Genomic DNA, 13,505 nt, shown 5'->3' on the forward strand with positions numbered 1-13,505 from the left:
GATCTAAGTGAATGTGATCGGACCCTAACCTCATTCTGTGCTTCTACCTCAACTCTGTATGTCCAAATCATATGCATTCCATTGAAACCTGTCAAATGTCTTCTCTGAGTCCTTGTCAGCAGAGGACAATTTGACAAACATTTAATCTGTTTTAGTGTTGCATCCTTATTGACTGAAAAACGGAGAAGCCGGAACGACCACCCGACAATCCAGGCGTGTGTGGGAACATGGAACAACTCTCAATGAGTTGCATGTATGCCACGTGTCTCTCAGATGTGAACCGCCAGGGGCACCTGCGTAATTGCGCTGCGGCACCCTCCTCTTCCTTATAAATTCTCACCCACGCGGTCATTATATGTTCTTCCACCTTGCCACCTCTCGCAAACCCTAGCATCTCTGCTAGCTCACGTCATCGCCGGAGAAGAAGCGCTTAGCTGACGCGACCTCTTCGATGCCATCCTCACGCCGGCCGCAGACCTCGTCCTCTCCGCTGCCGCCGTAGGTGTCCTTCGCCGCCAAGTTAGGGCGCGGGAGATCGAACTGCTTGGCTTCTCTTCCCATCCATCTAGCAGTTCGTCCAGGGTAAATAAATCTTACTTTTTACTGCCTTTTAGATCTGTCAAATCTATCCACTTTATCCAAAAGTGGTTTCTGAACTTCCAAATCTGGATTTGTTCTCGTCTGCATCTCATACCATGCTAAGTATATTCACTTATGCTTCATAACTAGTTAGATTCCTCACTTGTACTTATTCATGGATTCATACAAATCTAGAACCAACTATCTCCAAATAAGTGAATGTCTTCGCACTATGAGGTCAATATCTTCAAAATTGATTTATCTTCAAAATCTTCTAAGAATGCATATGACCTCTTCCCCTTCCCTTGCATCTCTAATGCTGTCACAGGTACATGTCTGTGGGAGAATCCCTTGGTTCTCATAGTCTGCATTCATTTGCAGAATACTTACAGCATAACATTGAATCACCTGAAGCCAGTTCTTGTCTGAAGCCAGTCAGATGGAAGCCATTCACTATGCTAAAGCCAATTAGCTTAAATATTATGGCCTCAGAAAAGTCTGCTCGGAAGGCTGGCAGGCAACACCGAGGCAACACAACACTTGTGAGGGAGTCCTAGATTAAGGGGTCCTCGAATAGCCGGACTGTATACTTTGGCCGGACTGTTGGACTATGAAGATACAAGATTGAAGACTTTGTCCCGTGTCCGGATGGGACTCTCCTTTGTGTGGAAGGCAAGCTTGGCAATTCGGATATGTTGATCTCCCTCTCTGTAACCGACTCTGTGTAACCCTAGCCCCCTCCGGTGTCTATATAAACCGGAGGGTTTAGTCCATAGGACAAGAATAATCAGAATCATAGGCTAGCTTCTAGGGTTTAGCCTCTACGATCTCGTGGTAGACCAACTCTTGTAATACTTATATCATCAAGATCAATCAAGCAGGAAGTAGGGTATTACCTCCATCGAGAGGGCCCGAACCTAGGTAAAACATCGTGTCCCCTGCCTCCTTTTACCATTAGCCCTAGACGCACAGTTCAGGACACCCTACCCGAGATCCGCCAATTTTGACACCGACATTGGTGCTTTCATTGAGAGTTCCATTGTGCCGTCGCGATAAGGCTTGATGGCTCCTTCAATCATCTTCGATGACATGGTCCAAGTGGAGGTTTTCCTTCCCGGATAGTTCTTCGTATTCAGTGGCTTCGTACTGCGGGCCAACTCACTTTGCCATCTGGAGCAGATCGATAGTTACGCCCCTGGCCATCAGGTCAGGTTTGGAAGCTTGAACTATACTGCCGACATCTGAGGAGACTTGATCTTCGATGGATTCGAGCCCATGTCGGGTGCGCCGAACGGTCACGACGAGCATGACTTAGATCTGCCATCAGACAGTGTTCGGGAGATCGTGCCTGCGGCGGCGCCCGGAATCAATCCGGTGCAGATGTGCCATCCGAGGACGGGTGGATGGACCCCGCCACAAAGGCCGCACACTCCTCGGAGCCGAACACTGACCTCACCTCCTATGAGGCCGGTATCATCAGACCTCGGACTCGACTCCGGCTACAAGATCCGATCCGCGTACAACCGTGCCTATCGAATCTCATTGGGCACCGGTCATGGAGTTCACTCGCCCTTGGGTGACGTGCTAAATTCACTAAGGTCTCTCTCCTTGTCAAGAGACTCTTGGCCGAACTATGTCCGGCTCTAGTGGGAAGTGGACGACGAAGAAATTCGTCCCCCACCCACCACCCACTTAATATCCACTATCGGTGACATAACCGGTGTGCTTGACTTCAACTCCAAAGACATCGATGGTATGGACGACGATGCAGTAGAAGAACAGGAACCACCGCCTATAGGGCGCTGGATAGCCACCTCATCATATGATATATATATATATATATATATATATATATATATATATATATATATATATATGTATATATATATATATGGTGGACACCCCCAAAGAAAGCAATGGCAATGAGGCAACAGAAGATAATCCCCTGGGGAAGCAATCTAGGCACCGGCATCATAGGCGCCGCTCCAAGCCCCGCCATAGCAAAAATAGGGATACCGACACAAGAGATGATAACAATCCACATGATGCCAAAGACGAAAACAATCCCGCCCAGCCAGGCTTCGAGCAGGCCGAGCAAGAAGATGGGCAAGTTAGCCCTAAGAAACAGGTAACAGATGGAGAATCAGAGGATGACAATTACATGTCTCTCTCCAAAGACGAAGTGAGCCTTGGCAATGAAGAATTCATCGTGCCTGAGGATCCCGTCGAGCATGAGCTCTTCAAGCGCCGGCTTAAAGCCTGAAGAAAAAGCAGCAACAACTTCAAGCTAATCAAGATCTGCTAACTGATAGATGGACCGAGGTCCTGGCTGCTGAGGAAAACGGACTCGAGCGCCCTACCAAAAGTTACCCAAAGCGAAGGTTGCTACCTCAACTCGAGGAGGAGGCATTGAAGCCCACACTACCAGCACATGATGCGGCTGACCGACCACCCCATGGCCGAGACAGAGCGGTGTACCAGCCCGAAGTCCAGACCGTGCCCCGTCGCCAATCAAATTGTAATACTAAGGCCCGGGGCCACACGAAGGACCTGCGAGATATATTGGAAAACAAAGCAGGACAGTCAAGATCGATCTACGGATCACGAGGGCGTGCCACAATGCGTGACGATGATCGTCACGCCGGATACAATAAACAAAATTCCGGCCGGGCCGAATACAACAGACCAGACTCATTTGAACTACGTCGGGATGTAGCCCGGCATAGAGGCGCCGCACACCCCCTATGCTTCACTGACAAAGTAATGGATCATGAATTCCTACAAGGGTTTAAACCCATGAACATTGAATCATACGATGGCACAACAGACCCTACTGTATGGATTGAAGATTTTCTCCTACATATTCACATGGCCTGCGGTGATGACCTACATGCCATCAAATACCTACCACTCAAGCTCAAAGGACCGGCTCGGCATTGGCTGAATAGTCTGCTAGCAAGTTCCATTGGCAGTTGGGAGGACCTGGAAGATGCATTCCTCGACAACTTCCAGGGCACTTACGTGCGACCACCGGACGCTGATGACTTAAGTCACATAACCCAACAGCCCGGAGAGTCAGCCAGGATATTCTGGACTCGGTTCCTAACTAAAAAGAACCAAATTGTCGACTGTCCGGATGCCGAAGCCTTAGCAGCCTTCAACCATAACATCCATGACGAATGGCTCGCCCGACAGCTCGGCCAAGAGAAGCCAAAGTCCATGGCAGCCCTCACGACACTCATGACCCGCTTTTGCGCGGGCGAGGACAGCTAGCTGGCTCGTAGCAACATCACACCAAAAAACTCAGGCGATTCAGACGCTAGAGATAGCAACGGCAAGCCATGATGCAATAGACACAAGCGTCGCAACAATGGCGACAACGCCGAAGACACGACAGTCAATGCCGGATTCAGAGGCTCTAAATCCGGACAACGGAAAAAGGCATTCAAAAGAAACAACCTGGGCTCGTCCAGTCTGGACTGCATACTCGATCGCTCATGTCAAATTCACGGCACCCCCCGACAAACCAGCCAACCACACCAACAGGGAATGCTGGGTGTTTAAACAGGCTGACAAGTTGAATGCCGAAAACAAGGAAAAGGGGCTGCATAGCGATGACAACGAGGAGCCCCGGCCACCGAACACAGGAGGACAGAAGAAATTCCCTCCCCAGGTGAAAACGGTGAATATGATATACGCAACCCATATTTCCAAGCGAGAACGGAAGCGTGCACTAAGGGACGTCTATGCGATGGAGCCAGTCGCCCCAAAGTTCAACCCATGGTCGTCTTGTCCGATCACTTTCGATCACAGGGACCATCCTACTAGTATCCCTCATGGCGGTTCGGCCGCAATGGTCCTCGACCCCATCTCGACGGATTCCATCTCACACGAGTTCTCATGGACGGTGGCAGCAGCCTGAACCTGCTCTATCAGGATACAGTGCGCAAAATGGGCATCGACCCCTCAAGGATCAAGCCCACAAAAACCACCTTCAAAGGTGTCATACCAGGTGTGGAGGCCTGTTGCACAGGCTCAATCACACTGGAAGTGGTCTTCGGATCTCCGAACAATTTCTGAAGCGAGGAGTTAATCCTCAACATAGTCCCCTTCTGCAGCGGCTATCATGCACTGCTCGGACGAACCGCATTTGCCAGATTCAATGCAGTACCGCATTACTCATACCTCAACCTCAAAATGCCAGGACCTCGTGGGGTTATAATAGTTAATGGAAACATAGAGCGCTCGCTCTGTATGGAGGAGCACACTGCAGCCCTTGCGGCAGAAGTACAAAACAGCCTTCTTAGGCAAACAGCCAATTCGGTGATAAAGAACCCGGACACCGTCAAGCGAGTTCGGAGTACCCCGCAACAGGATCATCCGGCACGTCCAGAGCTTGATTAGCAATTCGGCCTCCGTCCTAGTCCCAGTCAAGCGGCAAAATTTGTGCCGCGCGTACACAATTACGTACTTAAAATACCATGGGCATAGGCGGAGGCACGGCTATAACACGGTCCACAATGCGGTTCGACCGCCCCAGGACCCACGTATCTTTGCACCTTTTTTCTTTCAGGTCCCTATCTTCGGGAGGCTCTTCGATAGATCAACTATCGGACACATAGCGGGACGGACACACCAAGAAGACAAGAAGCTTTGGCGTACAAGGGAATCCTCAGGTGGTCTCTGATAACGATCATCATACCTGTTTTACATACCCGCACACAGCTCGCTCCTTGTCAGGATGTGTCAACCAGTCCTATTTCTGCTTATTGCACTACTTGGATACGTACGCTTTGACGTACTATTTGAATAAGAAGGAAAAATAATGTACATCATCAGCTTATTATTACATTTATTTACGCCTTTTATTTATAGCTTATTTATTGCACCCGTACACTTTGGTACGTCTGGCTTGCCAGGGGCTTCAGTGTACCCCATAATACGGCAAGAAAAGTCCGAACACTTTCGACAGTGCGGCACCCCGAACTTATAGCATTATATGCATCAACTCTGAATCATGTCTTGGGTCAATAGTTGGGTTTACCCGGCTCCTACGCTTTGGTACCTTACGTTCCGCTATATCGGCTAAGGTAGCACAGGGAGAACTACTGCGATTGTGTCCGGTTCTTCCGGATGAGCACCTCAGTAGAGAAAGCCGAAAACTGATTGTCATGATGAGGCGAGAGCTGGTCGCTGTTCGAGAGGTCTCAAATCCTTAAAGATTTTTCCGCTTCGAGCGAGGAATCGGCCTTGTCCGATTTAGGTGTGTATAGCGCAACAAGTCCGGCCTTCCGAACACTAGGGGCTTTGCCAAAATTTAAAATTGTAGACTTCTATGACCAAGTGAGAGTGATAAAGTTGTATAGTCTGATTGCCTTGTTCACAGCGTTAAACACCTCCTTAAAAGGACAAAAAATTTGGATAAAGATTGTTTATATTTATCCCAAACACCCCAGTACTAGTTACATGGCGGCAGAAGCCCATGACTAGCCAACTCTCAAGATTTTATAAACGGCCGCACAGAAGGTAATATTTTAAATTAACAAGCGCCATATAGCGCACATGAACTCGTTTTCATATTACAGGATGACTTGAGTACATTCATTCAAATATTACATCCTACGCACATTCATTCGCCACAAGGCGGGCACCCTTAATGACATTGTCATAGTACTGTTCGGGGTGGCAATGCTCCTTTCCCTTCGGCGGCCCCTCTATCACCAGCTTCTCGGCATCCATCTTCGCCTAGTGCACTTTCGCACGGGCCAAGGCCCCACGTGCACCTTAAATACAGACGGACCGTTAAATGACTTCAAGCCGCGGACAGGCATTTACCATCCGCTTGATAAGGCCAAAGTATCTGCCGGGCAGGGGCTCGCCAGGCCACAGCCAAACTGTGAGGTCCTTTATGGCCAGTTCGACCGCCTTGTGAAGTTCGACTAGTTGCTTCAGCTGGTCGCTCAAGGGCATCTGATGTTCGGCCCCAATATACTAGGACCAAAACAGCTTATCCGTCTAGCTCCCTTCCTCAGCTCGGTAGAACTCTGCGGCGCTAGAGATACTGTGCGGCAGATCTGCGAATGCTCCTGGAGAGCTCCGAATTCTGGTAAGTAAACGGAAAGTCTCCTTCACATGCTTGCTTTGCATAATGAAAGCCTTACCCGCCTCTATCTTCTTGGCGGCCTCAATCTCCTGGAGGGCCTTCTGGGTATCGACCTTGGTGTCTTGCGCGCTCGGACAGGCCTTCGCAAGCTCCAACTCTTGTGTCTTGGAGTCACGCTCCAAGGTCTCGAATTTCTTGACGAAATCCTGGAGCTCTTTCTCGACTTCATTAACCCGAGCCTCTTGCTTTTCGCGCTCGGTGCGCTCCTTGGCCTCTTTGTCTTCCGCCTCGTGAAAGTGCAACTATCCCTAGGTGGTTTTGGTAATTCCTAACAACATATAGCTCATTGAGCTAATGCTATTTCAAGATAATTATTTCAGGAAAACTCAATGATTGGCATGGCATGGACGAGAAAAGTGGACCCCTCAAAATGCTAAGGACAAAAGGATTGGCTCAAGCTCAAAGCTCAAGACTCTAGATTTTATATTTTAGTGATCCAAGATTACATTGAGTCTATAGGAAAAGCCAATACTATCAAGGAGGGATGAGGTGTTGCTTAATGAGCCTCTTGCTTCAAGTGCTTAGTGATATGCTCCAAAAACCCTCAGCTACTTTCTCACATCCACATATGACCTAAACCAAAAGTCAAACTCGGCCCCACTAATTCTTTCTATCCGGCGCCACCGAGTTCAGATGTCATAGCCACTGCAACAAACCCTAGGCAAATTGGTCTCACCGATAGGGACCTCGGTCTCACCGAGATGGGATTGTAATCTCTCTATTTCCCTTCGTAACGTTTCGGTACCACCGAGATGAGCGATCGGTCCCACCGAGATTGCAATGTAAACTCTCTGTTTCCTTTTCGTAACATTTTGGTCTCACCGAAATGAGCGAACCGGTCCCACCGAGTTTACCTCACCAACTCTCTGGTTAGCTTATTACCAAAATCGGTCCCACCGAGTTTGTGTAATCGGTCTCACCGAGATTATGTTATGCCCTAACCCTAAACATATCGGTCCTACCGAGTTGCATGTCGGTCCCACCGAAAATCCTAACGGTCACTAGATTTGTTGAATCGGTCCGACCGAGTTTCTCAATTCGGTCCCACCGAGATTGGCAAGTTGTGTGTAACGGTTAGATTTTGTGTGGAGGCTATATATACCCCTCCACCTCCTCTTCATTCGCGAAGAGAGCCATCAGAACGAACCTACACTTCCAACTTACATTTTCTGAGAAAGAACCACCTACACTTGTGTTGAGGCCAAGATATTCTATTCCTACCATATGAATCTTGATCTCTAGCCTTCCCCAAGTTGCTTTCCACTCAAATCTTCTTTCCAAAAAATCCAAATCCTGTGAGAGAGAGTTGAGTGTTGGGGAGACTATCATTTGAAGCACAAGAGCAAGGAGTACATCATCAACAAACCATTTGTTACTTCTTGGAGAGTGGTGTCTCCTAGATTGGCTAGGTGTCACTTGGGAGCCTCCGACAAGATTGTGGAGTTGAACCAAGGAGTTTGTAAGGGCAAGGAGATCTCCTACTTCGTGAAGATCTACCGCTAGTGCGGCAAGTCCTTCGTGGGCGACGGCCATGGTGGGATAGACAAGGTTGCTTATTCGTGGAGCCTTCGTGGGTGGAGCCCTCCGTGGACTCGCACAACCGTTACCCTTCGTGGGTTGAAGTCTCCATCAACGTGGATGTACGATAGCACCACCTATCGGAACCACGACAAAAACATCCGTGTCTCCAATTGTGTTTGAATTCTCCAAACCCGTCCCTTTACATTCTTGCAAGTTGCATGCTTTACTTTCCGCTGCTCATATACTCTTTGCATGCTTGCTTGAATTGTGTTAAGATTGCTTGACTTGTGCTAAGTTAGCTAAAATCTGCCAAGGACTAAAATTGGGAAAAAGATAATTTTTTATTTGGTCAAGTAGTCTAATCACCCGCCCCCTCTAGACATACTTTCGATCCTACACCTCGGACAACGCCTTCTTAAGGGCCACCACTTCGGTCGTGGCCCCTATTATATACATGAAGCTTCTATTAGCGTCAACAATTTATCCTTTATATAACATTTACACGGGGTATCACTTACCTTTGTTCTCCTCGAGCTGCCTCTTCACAAGGCCGATCTCTTCTTCGGCCCGCCCCAGGCTCTGCTTCACTCCAGAGACCTCCGTAGTGAGGGCAGCGGTGGCCAGCAGCGACGCCTGCTTATTCACATAGACATAATATGATTAGACTCCTGGGAATAAAACGTGATCCTCTGTTCGGCCTTTCTTTCCGAACACCAAACAGAGCATCAGGGGCTACTGTCTATATTGTGATATTTTCTCATTATTTAATAACTTACCTCAAAGCCTATTAATAGGCTGGCGCAGGCTTCGGTCAATCCCCTTTTTGCGGACTGAACCTTCGCAATCACCGCACTCATCAAAGTACGGTGTTCTTCATCAATGGAAGCACCTTGAAGCGTTTCCAGCAGGTTGTTCGATGCCTCTGGATGGACAGAGGTCATTGGCACAGGTGGCTCACTCTCCTTAGCTTGGGGCTGCCTGCCTGAAACCGGAACCACGGGAGGTTCCGGCGCAGTATCTGGCTGGGGGCCGAGCTTGCTGCGGCCCCCTTCATCAGAATCAATGGGGATCTCCCCCCCCCCTTGAGTCCGGCATCGGGGGTTTCGCCTTGGGGTGCCTCCAGAACTATCTCCCCCTGGCCCGGTATCCTCTCAGACAAAACTTTGGTGTCGTCTGCGGGCCAGGGAGTGGAGGCCATCGGCAGTGAATCGCGTATCATCGCCGATGAGCTCAAAGACCCATCCGAGGAGGATAGGTCGATGTGGGCTTTGGACGGACTGCATGAACATATCTTAACATGATAAGAAGCCATAACGCTAAACATGCCAGAAGTACTATGGTATCCAGATACTTACGACTTCGCCAGGGGCTTGTCCCTGGGTAGCCACTCCTCCTCGCTGTAGGCAGCTGTCGTGGAGTGGTCCGGAGGGAGGGTCCTCCCCTTCTTGGACCCTTCGGCCTCCCGAGATGGGGAGGCCTTCCTTTTCTTCTCCCCCTCGGTTTGGGGGAGGGGGTTTTCCTCTTCCTCCTCCTCGTTTTCGTTGGAGCAGTGTGCCTCGGTGTCTTCGGACGACGAGTCCGACACAACCTTGCGTCGGAGACCTTTCCTGGTCCCCGTGGCCTTCTTCTTGGCCTTCTTCTCTGGCACCTCATAGGGTGCCGGAAACAGCATCTCCATCAGGAGATTAGTTGCTGGATCTTCAAGCAACGGAGCTGGACAGTTGATCCGCTCCACTGTCACCACATAGCCCTGTTAAATCAATATGATGGCTTAGATTCCTCCCACGAATATACTGAGGGAAGGAACATCTTGTGAAATATAGAGTGCTTACCGAATTGGCGTGCCGCTTGGTGCAGAGTCCGCGGTCCTTGGTGGTGGGAGGAGGTACTTCGGCGACCTTGAACAACACCTTCCAGACGTCCTTGTGCGTCGTGTCGAAGAGCTCTCGCAGCGTCTGGTGTTTGGCCGAATCGAACTTCCATAGGTTGAATGCCCATCTTTGACACGGGAGGATCCGGCAAAAGAGCATGACCTGGACCACGTTGACAAGCTTGATCTTCTTGCTTATCATATTTTTGACGCAGTTTTGGAGTCCGGTCAGCTCCGCGGGCGCACCCCAGGCTAAGCCCTTCTTCTTCCAGGAGGTGAGCCGCATGGGGATGCCAGATCAGAATTCGGGGGTTGCCGCCCACTTGGCGTCGCGCAGCTCGGTGATGTAGAATCACCCCGACTGCCACCCCTTCATGGTCTCCACATAGGAGCCTTCGAGCCAGGTGACGTTGGGCATCTTGCCGACCATAGCGCCTCCGCACTCCGCTTGCTGGCCAACCACTATCTTCGGCTTCACATTGAAGATCTTCAGCCACAGACCGAAGTGTGGCTTGATGCGCAGGAAGGCCTCGCACACGAGATAAACGCTGAGATGTTGATGATGAAATTAGGGGCCAGATCATGAAAATCTAACACTACTGGAATCAGCTACTTTGCCATCTACCAGCTCTTAGTCGTCCCCTACTTTGCCGTCACCTTTTGCCGTCCGCGGCTGACGGCAAAGGTGTTTGCCGTCCGCCATCCATGCCTTTGCCGTCCGCCGTGGAAGATGGCAAAGTAGCAGATTCCTGTAGTGTAACCCATAGTAAAACATGAGCCCGCGGACAAATGGGTGGAGGGGGAATCCCAGTCCGCCGACGAAGTGGGTGAGGAACACAACCCTCTCGTGGGGTTGCAGAGTCGGAATGATTTGCCCTGCATCTGGGAGCCAGTGCGTGATGTCTGCGGCCACGTATCCGGCCTCCCGGAGCTTCGTAATATCCTACTTCGTGACGGAGGAGGCCATCCACTTGCCTCCCGCTCCGGACATGTTTGGAATGGCTGTACGGAGAAGGTGAGAACTGGGGCACTGGAGCTCGAGCGTGCGAGAATGGATGAGCGGAGGAAGGAGAAGACGTGGGTTAAAGAGGAGAATCCCTATCTCTTTATAAAGGCGGTAGAAACTGAACGCCTCCCTACTTGCCCAATAAAATCGCTTATTCCCCAAGCGCCACAATTGATGGCGCGGTTAGGTTACCAGTGCCCGTATTGATGAGAATCCCGCGATAGGGGACACGATCTCTGCTTTGACAAGACGTGTCAAGGAAACTGCCTCGCATTACGTGCAGTAGCTGGATGTGAAAAACAGTTCGAATAATGACCGGACCGTGGCGTGATGTCATGCTATAAAAAGCTGTCAGCGGAATAGATTTGTGGAATATTGTACTCTCTACAGTGATATGTGGAATTTATTTTGCAGAGCCGGACATGATTCTCATGTTCAAAATCTTCTATGAAGTATTCGGGGAAGGAACCCACCTTGCAATGCAGAAGACAATATGCGCGCCGGACTCATCGTCATTGAATCCTGGTTCAGGGGCTACTGAGGGAGTCCTGGATTAAGGGGTCCTCGGACAACCGGACTGTATACTTTGGCCGGACTGTTGGACTATGAAGATACAAGATTGAAGACTTTGTCTCGTGTCCGGATGGGACTCTCCTTTGCGTGGAAGGCAAGCTTGGCAATTCGGATATGTAGATATCCTTCTCTATAACTGACTCTGTGTAACCCTAGCCCCCTCCGGTGTCTATATAAACTGGAAGGTTTAGTCCATAAGACAAGAATAATCAGAATCATAGGCTAGCTTCTAGGGTTTAGCCTCTACGATCTCGTGGTAGATCAACTCTTGTAATACTCATATCATCAAGATCAATCAAGCAGGAAGTAGGGTATTACCTCCGTCGAGAGGGCCCGAACCTGGGTAAAACATCGTGTCCCCTGCCTCCTGTTACCATTACCCTTATACGCATAGTTCGGGACCCCCTACCTGAGATCCGCCGGTTTTGACACCAACAACTTGATCTACCTCCTACCTTGTATGAGCAATACAAGTCAGACCCTGACGAAAACTACAACCAGCGCAAGAACCGGATTCAGTGGATCCGAAATATTGGGTTGAGGAATGGTTCAAGTACAGATTCATCACGCCTGAATACGCTAAGAAGAATGCCATCAAGCATCCATGGGGAGACTGTCTGTATCGCGGCTTGGTGCCGAAAAACAAGGCTGAAGCCATTGCGCAAGAATTCTATCCTTGCATGGTTAGAGGACCGCAGCCTGAGAATGCCGACCCATCTTCCTTATTATGGTGTCATGACAACAATATCTTCAAGCGCAACTTTCAGTTTGCCAAAGATTCAGCTGCCCAGAACGCAAAGGACTATGGCCTCAACTTCAACCCTGTCCCCTCTACTCCTAGATCTGATGGGACATGTGAAGCCAATGAAAATAGAATTGGCCCCTTTGCCAATTTCAATGGGCTTCTGTCTCACATTGCTGCTCAGAGAGCAGCACTGGAGCACTCTAATGGTGATGCTGATACTGAAGCTGCTCCCTCACCGCCCAAGGAAAAGAAGAAGAAGAAAACAAAAGCTTCAAAGCGTTCTTCTTCACCAAAAGATGCAGCAAGGAAGCCACTGAGGATTGCACCGCCTGAATCCAGTGTGTAGTCTGAGGACTTATCTCGTGTGTCCAAGAGGACCAAGAAGCCATTGCCCAAGAAGGCCACAGGGCAACCACTGACACCATTCACTGTGCTATGTAATGAAGATAAAGCCATTGATCTGTCCAGTGATGAAGATCTTGCTGATGATGCTCTGGAAATGCTTATCAAGAGCAAGCAAGAAGCTGAAATCTTCAATGATCTGCCGCTCTTTGATGTTGATATTCTGAATAACAACCAGGACATCAGTATTAATGATCTTCAGCACCCTGTGGACATCAGCATCACCTTCCATGGTGCCATTGCTGGTGAGTTGGCCTTGGCTCAGAAGATTGTCGAGCTGAAGAACAAGATTGACTATGAGAAGGCTCACTTAAAGAAGAACATGGCCAAGCTCAGTGTGGTTGATGTTCAAATATTGAAGAAAATGATGCATGACCTCAAGGAGGAGTTCCACAAGAAACACATTGAAGCTAAAGGCTCGAGGCAGCGCATGAAGTATCTCGCTGAAAAATGTGTTCAAGCCCACAATGAAGCTGAGAAGCAAAAAGCTCTTGGGAAGCCTGGCATTGATCCCAGGATGGATACCAAGAAGAAGAAGTCTGCTGAGGCCCACACTGCATCAAGGCAGGAAGAACCTCGCATTGTCGTCTTCCCTGCTGGTATGACAGGCTCGAAGCCTAGGGTCCCCTCAGCAGCTTCTGAACTG

Source organism: Triticum dicoccoides, chromosome 5B (genome assembly GCF_002162155.2).
Source record: "Triticum dicoccoides isolate Atlit2015 ecotype Zavitan chromosome 5B, WEW_v2.0, whole genome shotgun sequence".
NCBI lineage: Eukaryota > Viridiplantae > Streptophyta > Magnoliopsida > Poales > Poaceae > Triticum > Triticum dicoccoides.